Source organism: Crocuta crocuta, unplaced genomic scaffold (genome assembly GCF_008692635.1).
Source record: "Crocuta crocuta isolate KB4526 unplaced genomic scaffold, BGI_CrCroc_1.0 scaffold70, whole genome shotgun sequence".
NCBI lineage: Eukaryota > Metazoa > Chordata > Mammalia > Carnivora > Hyaenidae > Crocuta > Crocuta crocuta.
Window position 1 is genome coordinate 1,031,643 of NW_027528417.1, and position 15,128 is coordinate 1,046,770.

Consider the following 15,128-nt stretch of genomic DNA (forward strand, 5'->3'; position numbering starts at 1 on the left):
GGGATCTCCAAAGCACATTTAGAGTGACAAGATCTGGCAGAGCCAGTCTCAGTTGCTTAGGAAAGATATTTGTGGCTGCAGGGAGAGCAGTTACCTGCTGCGGAGATTTGCCCATCGTTCGGGTCATAAATTTAAGGATGACCCCAGGGACACAGATGTCTGACAATTACATGGTATTGATCCAAAAGCACATTCAAGGCATCCCAGACCCCAGATAAGCTTGCTGGAGAAGGCCAGGGATAATTTAGTGAGTGAGTGAGTGTGAGTGTGTGTGTGTGTGTGTGTGTGTGTGTGTGTCAGAGAAAAAGAGAGAGAGAGAGTGAGAGAGCGAGATGGAGTTTGAGATGTTAGGCATTGAGATGGTTACATGGCAGGAGAATCTATGAATCCTGGATTTCTATCCTGCAAGGACTCTGAAGGAAACAGATGCGTGAGAAGGGATGACCAAGAGAAGTGCCACAACACTGTATTGTTAGATAAACACTGCCCCAAACCTGCAAAAAGGGTAAATATACACACCCTTCTTGAGATTATATCCCAGTAGCTAGGAGACCCTGCTCAAATCTTACTTTAAAAAAAAAATTTTTTTGACATTTGTTTATTTTTGACAGAGAGAGGCAGAGCATAAGTGGGGAGGGGCAGAGAGAGAGGGAGACACAGAATCCGAAGCAGCTCCAGGCTCTGAGCTGTCAGCACAGAGCCTGACGTGGGGCTCGAATGCATGAGCCTCGAGATCCTGACCTGAGCTGAAGTCGGACGCTTAACCGACTGAGCCCCCAGGTGCCCCCCAATCTTCCTGACCCTCCTCCTTGCCAATGTGCTGGGTCAAGGGGGAGCCAAGGGTGGCTGTTTGTCCTGCTCTTAAACCTCTTGGCTCTAGACCTTCTTACCCTCTGGCAGCATCCTTGATCTGGAGTCTCCCAACTGATGATAGTCTCCTGCCACATTCCAGGGCATCTGTCCTGAGCTATGAAGACACACTCATCTAGCTGTGGGGCTTAAGACAAGGCAAAGAGCAACAATAATCATAACAACTGCCATTTAGTAAAAAAGTACTTTAGTACTGGCTCACACAAGTGCTACTTTAGTGAGTACCCACAGCCATCCGCATCAGACCCATGGAGACTAAGGCTCTGAGCGCTCTATCCAGCCCTGTCCCTCAGGACTACCTGCTCCAGCCCTGGCCCATGGGGACCACAGAGAAGTTAGTTTGTTTATAGAGGCAGAAAGGGCGGAGGCTTTCTTGAGAATAGAATCACTCTTCTTCCATCTTCCACTCCACCAGCTTCCTCTCCTGCTCAGTTTTCCTTCAAGCAGATGTCAGCATGTTTCCAATTCTCTGAGGTCCTTTGGCTTTTTCTGTTGCTGACTTGCAGGGGTTGATTTGGCATTGGGGGGAGGAGGTGGCAGCATCTGTGTTTTTGTCATGGTTCACGACATGGTGACATTTTGGCTTGGTGACAGCTACGATGGCGAGCCCCGTGTCGGGATTCTTTCCGCCATGTTGCTGGTCTTGTTGACCTTGAGGGAGGACCCCGGGGCCAGTACAGGGGTCTGGCACCTCCCGGGAAGGGAAAGAGTCTCTCACAGGGAATGCCACTGATTTCACAAGGGAGGAAACAGAATCACAGGTCAGGTTGGTGACTTTTTCAACTTTTATTTCAAGCTTTTCCAGAGCTTCTGGGGAAGAGGTGGGGGAGAAACACTTTAGCCCTTCCGCCAGGGCTCTGAGACGTCAGAAGAGCTGCATGACAGGCAGTCAGTCATCTCGGCCTTCGTGTGCCTGATGCCACACACCTGAGTCCCGGGAGCCAACCACAGGATCGCTCTGCTTCATCCTCAGCTCTTGAGGCTCATCAAAACCCAGACCTTAAGAACCCAAACTGGGTTAGAGTTCTCAGGGAGATCTAGGCTTTTAACTGAGGTGCTTTCCTGGAAGAGCGTCAGTCTTCCTCTAAAAAGGGCTTTCAAATAAAAATTTTAAAGCAACAGAAATCCTGTTAGAACAAAAGCAGGCTCTGGAGATGCTGGGCTGTGAGGCTGTCTATGCAGAGGAGGGGGAGGGTGGCCTGGGCACCCAGGACACAGCGTTTGAGCAAGCAGGACGCTTGCCAGGTGTAGAGAATAGCATCTCTGAATGCCTGCCTGTGTGTGTGTGTGTGTGTGTGTGTGTGTGTGTGTGTAGGGGACTGGGATATAAAGGAGGAAGGTACATGTGGTTGAATTTTTCATCCCGTCTGTTCCTTTGCATTTAATTTAAAGGAAAAAAGGGTGCACAGGCTGCCCCGGGGGTGTCCAGGTGGAATTAAACTACTGCCGTTTAGTTCAAGCGAACTGCAGTCCACAAATATATCTGAAAAGGAGTCTTTGCCAAGAGACAAACACTGTTTTGTCTACTCTTTTTGCAGGGGTCAATTAAACAAATCAAGTGGGAGCCTGCGATCCGAAGGATCTACAAATCCCTGGTGTATGAGGGCAGGGTGGGTGGGGGTTGGGGGGGAAGCTCTGTGCAGCGGGAAGGGGCTGTCTGACAGGAGAGGAGACCTAGAGGCATTTTGACTAAAGCCCCCTCCCCATGATGAGAACCGTGTGGATTAGTGGCCAGGGCCATCATGTCAAAGCACCACAGACCGTGAGGGCTTAAAACGGCAGAAATGCATTTCCCCACAGTTCTGGAAGCTGGAAGTCAGAGATTAAGGTGCCAGCAGTTTGGTTCTTCTGGAAGCTTCTTCTCCTGGGCTCGGCAAAGCTGTCATGGCTATGTGTCCTCACATGGTGCTCCCTCTTTGTGTGTCTGTGTCCAAATTTCCTCTTTTCTCAGGGACCCGGGCCATACTGGATTAGCGCCCACCCTCGGTAGACTCATTTAACTTCACCACCTCCTTTAGAAAGGCTCTACGTCTTAATAAAGTTACATTCTCGGGTAGTGGGGATTAGGACCTCAATCTATGAATTTTGGGGGCCGCAGCTCAGCCTGCAGCACCCGGTAAAGGCATCAGCTTTGCCCTGAACAACACTTGAGGCAGAATGACTTTGGCTGGAATGATTAGCCCCAGTTGCCCCAGTGCCGAGGGCGGGGCCGGTGACCGTGAATTTGGGCTGAGGAGAGGGGCTGAGGGTTGATGTCACCCTGTTAACTCTACTGCTGAAAGTGGGGCGTGGACAGCTGGCTGGCCATGGGGACCCGAAGGCTGCCCAGCGAGCTGTCTTCTGCCTCTCTCTGGTCTTTTCTGATCTCACTACCTGAACGTCTCCCTCACTCCTGCAGCCTCAGTTTCCCTGCTGGGGTCGTGACTTCATAACAAGTCTTCCTCCCCCAGTACCCCTTCCAGGGACTTGCGGACCTTTTCCACCCTGATGTCTCACGGGCACACTAAACGCAAGTGTCCCAAATAAGTGCTCTGCCCCTTGGGCCATGTTTTGGTCCTGATTTCTCAATTGCCATCAAGGGCCCTCTTCCCTTCAGCCATGAGTCTCAGAAGAAGCTGCTTGCATCCCTCAACAGGACTGTGATGTCCCTGAGGACAGGGCGTGGGCTGTCTCACTGTGGCACCCCCCGCGCCTCTGGGTGCAGCCTTCGGTGGGCACCCAGTAGCTATCTGGAGACTGAGGGAATGAAAATCTAACCCTGTTTCATCCCCACAGCTGATGTATAATCAATCACCCAGCCCGAGAGATTGCTCAGTCTCATCCGTCCTTCTGCAAACATTTATTGGACCCACTATGTGCTTTGATGGTCGATTTTATGGGCTGAAATGTAGCGGGTGCCGGGGATGCAGGACAGAGAAGGAGGTGCTAGGAGTGACCTTGAAAGACAAGTTCACACTGCACCGCCCCCACTGTTTCCTCTGTCCTGACTCAGCTCTTCATTGCCTCTCATTTGGACTACGGCGCCCTGTTGGAGGGGGTCATGGAGAGGATGGACCCGGGGACCCGGAGGCTCCTCACCCCGCCCCCCGTCCTTGGAATGTCCCTTCCAACCACCTTTCTCACGGCGGGAGCTGTTCTCAAGGACACAGCCTTGAGAGAGCATGTGTTGTTGAAATCCCCCGACACTCTGGCCTCAGCTTCCGGGCCCCAGTGTGGACGAGCACGCCGCCCGCCCCGTCCAGGCGGCTCAGCTTTGTGCCTCATTTGCATCTTAGCCTTACCATCTGCCTCCTAACCCTCACCTGGACCACATGGCTCCGCTGCTCAGGGGCAGCTGGGCACTAGCCTGCTGCTCAGGCTCTCACTAGCCTGCTCGTGCCGACTCCTCTGCCCCCAAGGAACTTACTGTCTTTCCTAACATGTCCGAGTATGTCCTGCCCTTTCCAGCATCTGCACTTCGGCCTCTTGCTAGTTTCCGCCTGCAAGTCCCTTTCCAGCCAGACCCACCCGAGGAAACCTTTTCTTTCGCTGAATCCTCTTTTTCCACCTCCAGGCCGCCACCTCCAGGAAGACCCCCCTCAACCCTACGTGGAAATTCTCGTTCTCACGCGAGGCGCTGATGCGCTGCTCCCCGGCACGCGGTCGCCGTCTCCCCTGCGCATTCTGGCCGTCGTGGAAGAGGGCTCTAGGGCACGTGCCCGCCTCCTTGGAGTCCACGCTGGCCGGTAGAGCAGTCGCTGGCCATGTGTGGTGAGGTCAAGTAAAATTAGCTTAAGTGAAATATGGCTGAAAATTCGGCGCCTTGGGCACTCCGGCCGCACTTTGGGCACTCTGTAGCCACGTGCGGCTGGTGGCTCCGTGGTGCCCCACGCAGGTCTAACGCGTCGTCTTTGCCACAGCACAGTCTAATCCGGACCTTCCCGGGCCTGTCCTGGTGTAGACAGGGGGCTTGGCCCACAGCCAGGGCTCAATAAAGGCTTGTTGAATTAAGTCGGACATAGGCTTTGGAGGGAGTACAAAGGGTCAGGGACCATTAGCAAAAGACTCTTAGGTGCCGTTGAACCAGTTTGCAGTCTCCCAGAGCGAACGGAGCGCTTCCCGGGGGGGCAGGGGGCTGGGGAGAAGGCAGGGATGCCTGGGAGCTGAGCTCCTACTGCTTTGCCAGGCGTAACGAACAGGCCCCAGGTTTGGTGGGGCTGGTGGGGTGTGTGTGTGTGTGTGTGTGTGTGTGTGTGTGTGGGTGCAGACAATTGCTATTCTAGACACATTTTCCCATCTGGATGAGACACATTTTTGGCTCACGGCTTGAAACAGAATCAGGGCGAAGAGTGTGCTCTCGAGCATGTGCGCCTGGGACTGTCATCAGGCTTGAGAGCTGCCGGCTTTGTTCTCTGTCCCACTGCGCTACCTGCGCCGCCCCCCCGCCCAGCCAGCCAGGCAGGAGGCAGAGGAGCCGGGCCATCCCCCGAGCCTGGCTTCTGAGACTGGACTTGGGGAGAGCAGAGAAAACGCACGGAGGCCCGTGTACGAGGGGAAGAGCAAGGCTCCTGGCTTTTTTCCAGCCCGAATCTGGGGCTGTGTGTCAGTCTTGGCTTCTAACGGAGGCACTTCCCTTGCAGCAGCAACGAGCTGGTTCCTCTGGGAAACCCAGGCTGCAAGCCCTCCGGCTGCGAGTGGGAGGCTCCGAGCTCTGTCAGGTGCAAAGCAAGAAGTGGGGCCTCTCCCCTGCCAGGCTCGGTTGCCTTCCCCCTAAATGCTGTTCCTCATCAAGGAATTGACCCTGAGCTCCTTTTCCTCTAAGAACGGTCATGAGCGACCCAAGCATAGTGACTGTGGCCCGTGTGTGGAGCAGCCAGGGGCCGGCGAGGAGCTCAGGGCGTCACTGTGCTGCATCTTGCCGGTGACCTTGAGAAGCAGCCAGTGTCCGCTCTGCAGATGTAGAACCTGAGGTGTGAGGAGGCGAGGCTGGGTGCCAATGTCGTCCCCTCACCCTCTCTCGGGGCACAGCGCCACACCTCCCTGGTGGAAACACGAGGGGTGTTCTTGGCTGCCCCCTCCATGTCCTGGGCAGCAGTCACATTCGCCTCTCGTGCCGGCCAGCCTGAGCCACCCACCCCACCCGGGACCCGAGATGGCTTCAGGTGCCTGTGACCCCCTCAATGCCTGTGACACCGTCAGCCTCCCACACTGCCTTTAAGGAAGGTGACGCTCGCTGTCAAGCAGCACACGACAGCTCTTAGCTGCCTCCCACGTCTCCCTGCGCTGCTTCCACCACGGACGGGGCACCGACTTCTTGCTTCCTCTCTTGGGCTCTTAGCCACTGAACTTGTCATGCCCTCCCCGTGTTCCCGCCTAAGAGACCCTCCCTCCCCCCGACCTCATCTCTCCTGTGCTCCCCTATCGTCTTCAATTTTCTCTCTCCACCCCTGCACGGCAGATTGTGTTTTCCAAAAACTGGCACGGAAATGTTTCTAGTCCACATGCCCGAGCGGCACTTTGACCCTCGTCACCAACAGGTGCTTCATTTCCCCTCCTCTTGAACCAGTGGGACTTTGCCACCATCTTAAGGAATAGAATATAGTAGAAGGGAACTATGATTGCCAAGGCTAAGTCATAAGACGTGATAGGGCTTCGTCCTGGCCCTCTCTCACGGGGCCCAGCCGCCATGCTGTAAGGAAGCTTAAGCAGCCGTTTGGAGAGGCCATTTCAGGTGCTCCAGCCAGCAGCCCCGACTTAGGTCTCAGCCGACATGAGATGCCCAGTCACAAGACACGTGGGTGAGCAAGCTTCCGACGACTCTAGATCCTAGCCTTTGAGCTGCTCTACACGATGCCAAATGGAGTAGATGAGCCGCCTCACGGAACCCACACAACTTGCAGACCTATAAGCAAGACAGATGTTATTTGAAGCCGCTCTGCTCTGGGGTGGTTTGTTCTGCAGCCGTAGTAACTGGAACACCCCCAAAGGGCTTTCAATCCCCCAAATTAGTAATAATCGACACAGCCTTTTTCTGATTCTTTTCCTTCACACCATTCCTGCTTCCGGCTTATGCTGAGCGCATGTCTTATAGGATGAAGTCCGTAAGGCCACAGGGAACATGACCCTGTGTGTTACAGGTTTAAAAGATACTCCCCTGATCCAGTTTTGAGACCCTAACTAGCGGCTGGTTAGTTCTTCTTACTGATTAGCTAAGTCCACCTTCGATCTTATCAGGCTTTTACACCTGGCCCAGCACACACACGGGCTTGCCCCACAGCTGCCCTAATTTCCAGGGGGCCAGGTCCCAAACAGCCAAGGATAGACTCTACGCCCCAGAAATCGTTCACGCTGGCTCATCCTTCCCGCCCCGTCCCTCAGAAGCTACGTACCGGCTCTTACCCCCAGTTCTCTCTTCTCCTTTGGGCTCCTGACCAGACCCAGTGCTTCTCTGAGTGGCCGTGCACGGTGTGCTGGGTTCTCCCAGGGAGCCGCGAGTCACAGAATCATAAAAGTCTTTCAACTTTCTCTCTCTGGTCTCACCATACATCACCCAGGGTAATATTTAAAACACCTGGACAGCAGCCCGATTGGTTAGAAGTTGTTGTGTAACAAAGCACCTGGACAACCATTTAGAACAGTGATCTTTCCTTATGATCGCTCCCAGGTCACGAGGCTGGGCCGGGCTCATCTTAGCGAGGCTTGCTCATGGGTCTGGGGGTCACCAGGGGGCTCTGTTCCAGGCTCAGCATGGCTAAGCGATCTCATCTGGAATAGCTCCTGGGACCGGTGGGTGAGCCTGGGCTTGTCCTTTTCATGAAGAGAGCAGAAGCTCAGGGAGCAAACTGAAATGCAGTCTCTCGAAGCCCAGGCTTAGAGCTTACATCCATTCCTTCAATCCCATTGTATTGGCCAAAGCAAGTCACATGGCTGTCAGGAGTGGGAAATTGTGTCCCTCCCCTAGTAAGAGACTCCTCAACGAGCTACCTAAGAAAGGCAAAAGGCATGGATACAAGGAGCAGTGAGGAACTGGGGTTATGAATGAGAATCTACCATTTCCTCCAAATGCGGCTACATCTCAAGTTAGATTGGTCTTCATAAAGCTATCTTTTATTCGTTGTCATTAACCTAAAAACAGCTATTTTGGATGGTATATTTTGAAATTAGTTATTTTCAACTGAACTTTTACCTATAAACACAATAATTATGCACACAAGGTAAAACATTAAAATTACCCAAGGATATACTATGAATGTTAAATTTTCTTTCCTCCTGACTTCTTAGTTTTTATTCCAACATGATTGCCCTTTTTCTTTTTCTCTTACTAACATACCTTATGTGTATTAGTACATAATAACATCTCTCTCTCTCTTTTTTACAGTTACAACATATATAGCTTAACAAGTCTCATATTGATGGATGTTTAGATTGTTTCCATCTCTTACCATCATAGACAACGATATGGTGCCCACTTATCTCTGCATACGTACGAGAGCATGTCTGCTGTGGGATAGATTTTCTTAGAAATGGAGCTGGCAGGTTAAAGTGTGTGTGCATTTGAGATTTTGGTAGATTTTGCTAAATTGTCATAAGCTGATGATTAATTTAATCTTCATTTCACAATGTCTGAGAAATGTATTTTCCTATATCCTTACCAAAGTGTTACTACACTTATTGACCTTTGTCAATGGAATAGTTATATCCTGGAATCTGAGTTTTAATATTCATTCCTCATATTATTAGTGCATTTATGAGAATCTTTTCAAGACATTTAAAACCCATTTGTGTTTACTTTTCTTGGAAGTGTGGTATTCATACTGTAATAATTTTGTATGGTGACATTTGGTAACTATAGCTATTGGGGTGAGCATTGTGTAACGTATATAATTGCTAAATCAAGACCTTATACACCTGAAACTAATATAACATTATGTGTCAACTATACTTCAAATAAAAACAGAGATGGAGTAACAGGGACTGGACTTAGCTTTCTGCTTTAACAACCACAAAACAAAATAGAGAACAATAAAGGACATGATGGCATCTGACCATCAGGAGTGTGATTCTTGAGATATAGGAAACAAATCGGGTGAGCCCTATGATGGCAGAGTTTACTGCCCAGAGGCCATTCCCAGGACTGATGCATGGAGAGAGGAGCCAGGCAGAGACCATAGTCTCCCAAACTGGGACAGAGTGGGGAGTCTGGGAGGGAGTGGGGAGTCCGGGAGGGAGTGGGGAGTCTGGGACGGAGTGGGGAGTCCGGGATGGANAGGGGCTAGAAATCTCAGGGCACAGTGCCAGTGAGAGGTGAGTTGCACAAAGAGAGAACTGCAGACATATGCAGAGGGTGCTAGTCAAGTACCTAGCCTAGTACTGCATGTGAGAAACCACCAGGGGCAGAGGAAGAATTATTCAAAAGGATTAGAGGGGGAGGCTTTGCCGAGGATCCCCCCTNNNNCCTGCAGCGACGACCACAGTCCCTTCAGGAGCTGGAGGCTTTGCAGCAGCGCCTGGGGCGCAACGGTGCCCTCCAGAGGAGGCTGTCGGCTAAGGGACGACCCCCTCGGCCATGCTGGGGCGGTGGCTGCTCGAGGATCGAACAGAGCATGCTGAATCAGCAGGACTGGCCGGTGGTGCAGCAAGCATCATGAGTAAGCGCAGGGAGGTCTGTCCCTTATCACACGTGTAAGGGGAAAAAGGGCTACCTCAAGAAACAAGCCAAAGTACACATGGTGGAGAGTCCCAAATACCACTACGAGTAGGAAAATAAAATAACCAAGGTCTCAACAAGAGAGACCAAGAGATACCATTCAAAGAACACTTTCTGAATGGACAGGCCCTGGACAGTCAAAGCCTTCTTTGGTACAGCAGCACTTATAGGTGCAGAGTGCATAACAAGCTTTTAAAACTAACAAAAGATAAAAAGCTAACCAAAATGACAAAACGAAAGAGCTCTCCTCCAAAGAAATTTCAGGAAGAATTGACGGCTAAAGAACTGCTCCAAACAGATATAAGCAAAATAACTGAACAAGAATTTAGAACAATAGTCATCAAATTAATCCCTGGGCTTGAAAAAGGCATGGAAGACATCAGAGAAACTATTGCTACAAAGACTATGGAGCTTAAAAATAGTTGTGATGAAATAAAAAATGCTATAAATGAGATGCAAAATAAAATGGAGGCGTCCAATGCACGGATTGAAGAGGCAGAAATGAGAATAAGTGATTTAGAAGACACCATTATAGAAAAAGAGGACACTGAGAAAAAGAGAGATGAACTGATACAGGAACACAAAAGGAGAGTTCAAGAGCTCGGCAATATAATCAAACGAATAATATCCGTATCATAGGAATTCCAGAAGAGGAAGAGAGAGGGAAAGGCGCTGAAGGAGTCTTTGAACAAATTATAGCAGAGAACTTCCCCAATCTGGGGAAGGACACAGATGTTGAAATTCAAGAAGCACAGAGAACTCCCCTCAGAAGTAACTTGAATCGATCTTCTGCACGACATATCATAGTGAAACTGGCAAAATATAAGGACAAAGAGAGAATTCTGAAAGCAGCTAGGGAGAAAAGGGCCCTAACATACAAAGGGAAACCTATCAGAGTGGTGACAGACCTATCTACTGAAACTTGGCAGGCCAGAAAGGAATGGCAGGAGATCTTCAATGTGATGAACAGAAAAAATATGCAGCCAAGAATCCTCTATCCAGCAAGCCTGTCATTCAAAATAGAAGGAGAGATAAAAACCTTTCCAAATAAACAGAAATTGAAAGAATTTGTCACCACGAAGCCAGCCCTACAAGAAATCCTGAGGGGGACTCTCTGAGGGAAATGTTTAAGGAACGCAAGATACCAGAGACACCACCACAATCATAAATCCCACAAAGGACACGATGACTCTAAATCCATATTGTTCAATAATAACACTGAATATAAATGGACTAAAAGCCCCAATAAAAAGACATAGGGTAGCGGAATGGATAAAAAAACAAAATCCATCTATTTGCTGTCTACAGGAAACTCACTTGAGACTGGAGGACACCTTCAGATGAAAGTAAAGGGATGGAGAAATATCTATCATGCTACTGGAAGTCCAAAAAAAGCTGGAGTAGCTATACTTATCTCAGACAAACTAGACTTTAAAGTAAAGACAGTAACAAGGGATGAAGAAGGGCATTATATAATAATTACAGGGTTTATCCATCAGGAAGAGCTAACAATTATAAATGTCTATGCACCAAATATGGGAGCACCTAAATACACAAAACAATTAATCATAAATAGAAAGACTCTTATCGATAAGAACGTGCTAATAGCAGGGGCCTTTAATACTCCACTTATAGCAATGGATAGATCAACTAGACAGAAAATCAATAAAGACACAATGGACTTAAATGACACATTGTACCAGATGGATTTGACAGATATATTTGGAACTCTACATCCTGAGGCTATGGAATTCACTTTCTTCTCAAGTGTGCATGGCACATTCTCCAAAATAGATCACATACTGGGACATAAAGCAGCCCTCAATAAATATAAAAGAATTGAGATCATACCATGCACACTTTCAGATCACAATGCTATGAAACTTGAAATCAATCACAGGAAGAAGTCTGGAAAACCTTCAAAAACATGGAGGTTAAAGAACACCCTGCTAAAGAATGAATGGGCCAATCAGGCAATTAGAGAAGAAAATTTAAAAATATATGGAAACAAATGAAAGTGAAAATACAACAATCCAAACTCTCTGGGATGCGGCAAAGGCAGTACTAAGAGGAAAGTACATTGCACTCCAGGCCTATTTTCAAGAAATCAGAAAAAGCACAAGCGCAAAATCTAACAGTTCACCTAAAGCAACTAGAGGAAAAGCAACAAGAGCACCCCAAACCCAGTAGAAGAAGAGAAATAATAACAATCAGGGCAGAAATAAACAATATAGAAACTAAAGAAACAGTTGAACAGATCAATGAAACCAAGAGTTGATTTTTGAAAAAATAAACAAAATTGACAAACCTCTAGCCAGGCTTCTCAAAAAGAAAAGAGAGAGCACTCAAACAGACAAACTCATGGATGAAAATGGACTGATTACAACCAACCCCTCAGGAATACAAGCAGTTATCAGGGAATGCTATGAAAAACTATATGCCAACAAACTGGACAACTTAGAAGAAATGGGCAGATTCCTAAACACACACTCACTACCAAAATTTACACCGGAAGAGATAGAAAAGCTAAACAGACCCATAACTACTGAGGAAATCAAATCAGTTATCAAAAATCTCCCAACAAAGAAGAGCCCTGGGCCAGATGGCTTCCCTGGGGAATTCTACCAGACATTTAAAACAGAATTAATACCTATTCTTCTCAAACTATTCCAAAANTTGATGAATACGGATGCAAAAATCCTCAACAAGATACTTGCAAGTCGAATTCAACAGCACATAATAAGAATTATCCACCATGATCGACTGGGATTCATTCCTGGGTTACAGGGCTGGTTCAATATTCGCAAATCAATCAGTGTGATACCTCACATCAACAAAAGAAAATATAAAGGTCATATGATCCTGTTAATAGATGCAGAAAAAGCATTTGACAACATACAGCATCCCTTCTTAATAAAGACCCTCAAGAAAGTTGAGATAGAAGGAACTTACTTAAACATCATCAAAGCCATCTATGAGAAGCCTTCAGCTAACATCATCCTCAATGGGGAAAAACTGAGAGCTTTCCCCCTGAGATCAGGAACACGACAGGGATGTCCACTCTCACCACTGCTGTTTAACATAGTGCGGGAAGTCCTAGCATCAGCCATCAGACAACAAAAGGAAATACAGGGCATCAGAACTGGCAAAGAGGAAGTCAAACTTTCACTTTTCGCAGACGACATGATACTCTACATAGAAAACCTGACAGACTCCACCAGAAGCCTACGAGAACTGATCCAAGAATTCAGTAAAGTTGCAGGGTACAAAATCAATGTACAGAATTCGGTTGCATTTAATACACCGACAATGAAGCAACAGAAAGAGAAAGATTAAAGAGAAAGAGAAATCAAGAAACTGATCCCATTCACAATTGCACAAAAAACCATAAAATACCTAGGAATAAGCCTAAGCAAGGACACAAGAGATCTGTATGATGAAAACTATAGAAAACTTATGAAGGAAATTGAAGAAGACACAAAGAAATGGAAAAACATTCCATGCTCATGGATAGGAAGAATAAATATAGTTAAGATGTCATTACTACCTAAAGCACTCTACACATTCAATGCAATTCCAATCAAAATTGCACCAGCATACTTCTCAAAACTAGAACAAACTATCCAAAAATTTGTATGGAACCACAAAAGACCCCGAATAGCCAAAGTAATACTGAAAAATAAAACCAAAACGGGAGGTATCACCATCCCAGACTTTAGCCTCTACTACAAAGCTGTCATCATCAAGACAGTATGGTATTGGCACAAAAACAGACACATAGACCAATGGAACAGAATTGAGAACTCAGAAGTGGACCCAAAAGTATACAGCCAACTGATCTTTGACAAAGCAGGAAAGAATATCCAATGGAAAAAAGACAGCCTCTTTAACAGATGGTGCTGGGAGAACTGGACAGCAACATGCAGAAGAATGAAACCAGATCACTTTCTCACACCATGCACAAAAATAAACTCAAAATGGATAAAGGACCTGAACAGGAGACAGGAAACCATTGTTTACATATTATATAACTATAGAAAACATAAACTAGGAAACTGACACTTGATTTTCCATTCATCAGTTGATAGGTATCTAATTGTCCCCACCTTTTGGCTGTTGTGAATAAAACTGCTGTGAGCATACAAAAAAAAAAAAATGGATTAGAGGGGATGGTGGTGTGTGAAGCTCACTCAGGGCCTGTTCTCAGAAACCAGAGTAGAATATCTCGTAACTCACAAGGCGTCCCGGAAGTCCTAAGAAAGGTCTTGCCTCGGAAGTGAGAAGCACTGACCCTACACTAGATGGCTGTGCAGGCCACCGAACGAAACTTAGAAGCAAAACATGAAAGGATCAGACTGCGCCCAAGTTACTTAACTGTGTCCTTGGAGGTTGAGGACCGTAGCCTTTAGTTGCCGCCGGCATTCTCGGCCAGGAGCCCCTGAGAGGTCCACCTTCCCTAGCGCCTCGGCCACTTTCTGTCAAGCTTTCTGCTTCACTCACCTTCGAGAATTTCTCACAAAGACAAGGTATCTTGTTTACTTGTTTTCTTCTTCACTGTCTGTCTTCTCCCCACAGAACGGAAATTCTTTGAGAGTTGGAATTATCTGCTTTATTCACTTCTTTAAAAAAGTTTTTAAATGTTTATTTAGTTTTGAAGGAGTGAGAGAGACAGAGTGTGAGCGGGGGGAGGGGCCGAGAGAGAAGGAGATGGAATCTGAAGTGGGCTCCAGGCTCTGAGCTGTTAGCACAGAGCCCAACTCGGGGCTTGAACCCACGAACCGTGAGATCGTGACTTGAGCCGAAGTCGGATGCCCAACCGACTGAGCCCCCGGGTGCTCCTGCTGTATTCACTTCTACATTTTCAGCCCCTAGCAGTGTCTATCATAGGGCCCCTATACATACTTCTTGAACAAATGAATGATTGGAGGTGCAGGGGTGTGGTGATGAGCTTCCTAGAGCCTGTCTAAATTTCCCTCCATCCTTTCCCAACGGTGGGGAGAGGCTAGGTTGTCAAGGTTACAAAATGAGAGACCTTGGGGCGCCTGGGTGGCTTAGTCGGTTAAGCGTCCGACTTTCGCTTAGGTCATGATCTCGCGGTTCGTGGGTTCGGGCCCCGCGTCGGGCTCTGTGCTGACTGCCAGCTCAGAGCCTGGAGCCTGTTTCAGAGTCTGTGTCTCCCTCTCTCTCTGACCCTCCCCTGCTCACGCTGTCTCTCTCTCTCTCTCCTAGAAATAAATTTAAAAAAATATTAAAAAAAAACAAAACAAAAAACAAAACAAAACAAAATGAGAGACCTTATGAAAGAAGAAGAGGAGGTAGGGCGGGGGAGTGCATCCCAGATCAGCCCAGGTCTGGGCTGGCAGGATGTGAGGACCTAAGTGTGGCAGGTGACATTTGCAGCAAACGGATCTGTGTCAGCTGCTCTGAGAGCTTACTTTTCTAAAATCCCCGGTTACGCTTGGCAGAAGCCTTCCGTGGCATTAGGTTGAGTCCAGATCCCCGTGGTTCTTCTCTACGTTTTTCCTGAACAAGTTCCCACAGAGAATTTAGTGCTGACTATCGGCATGCTGGC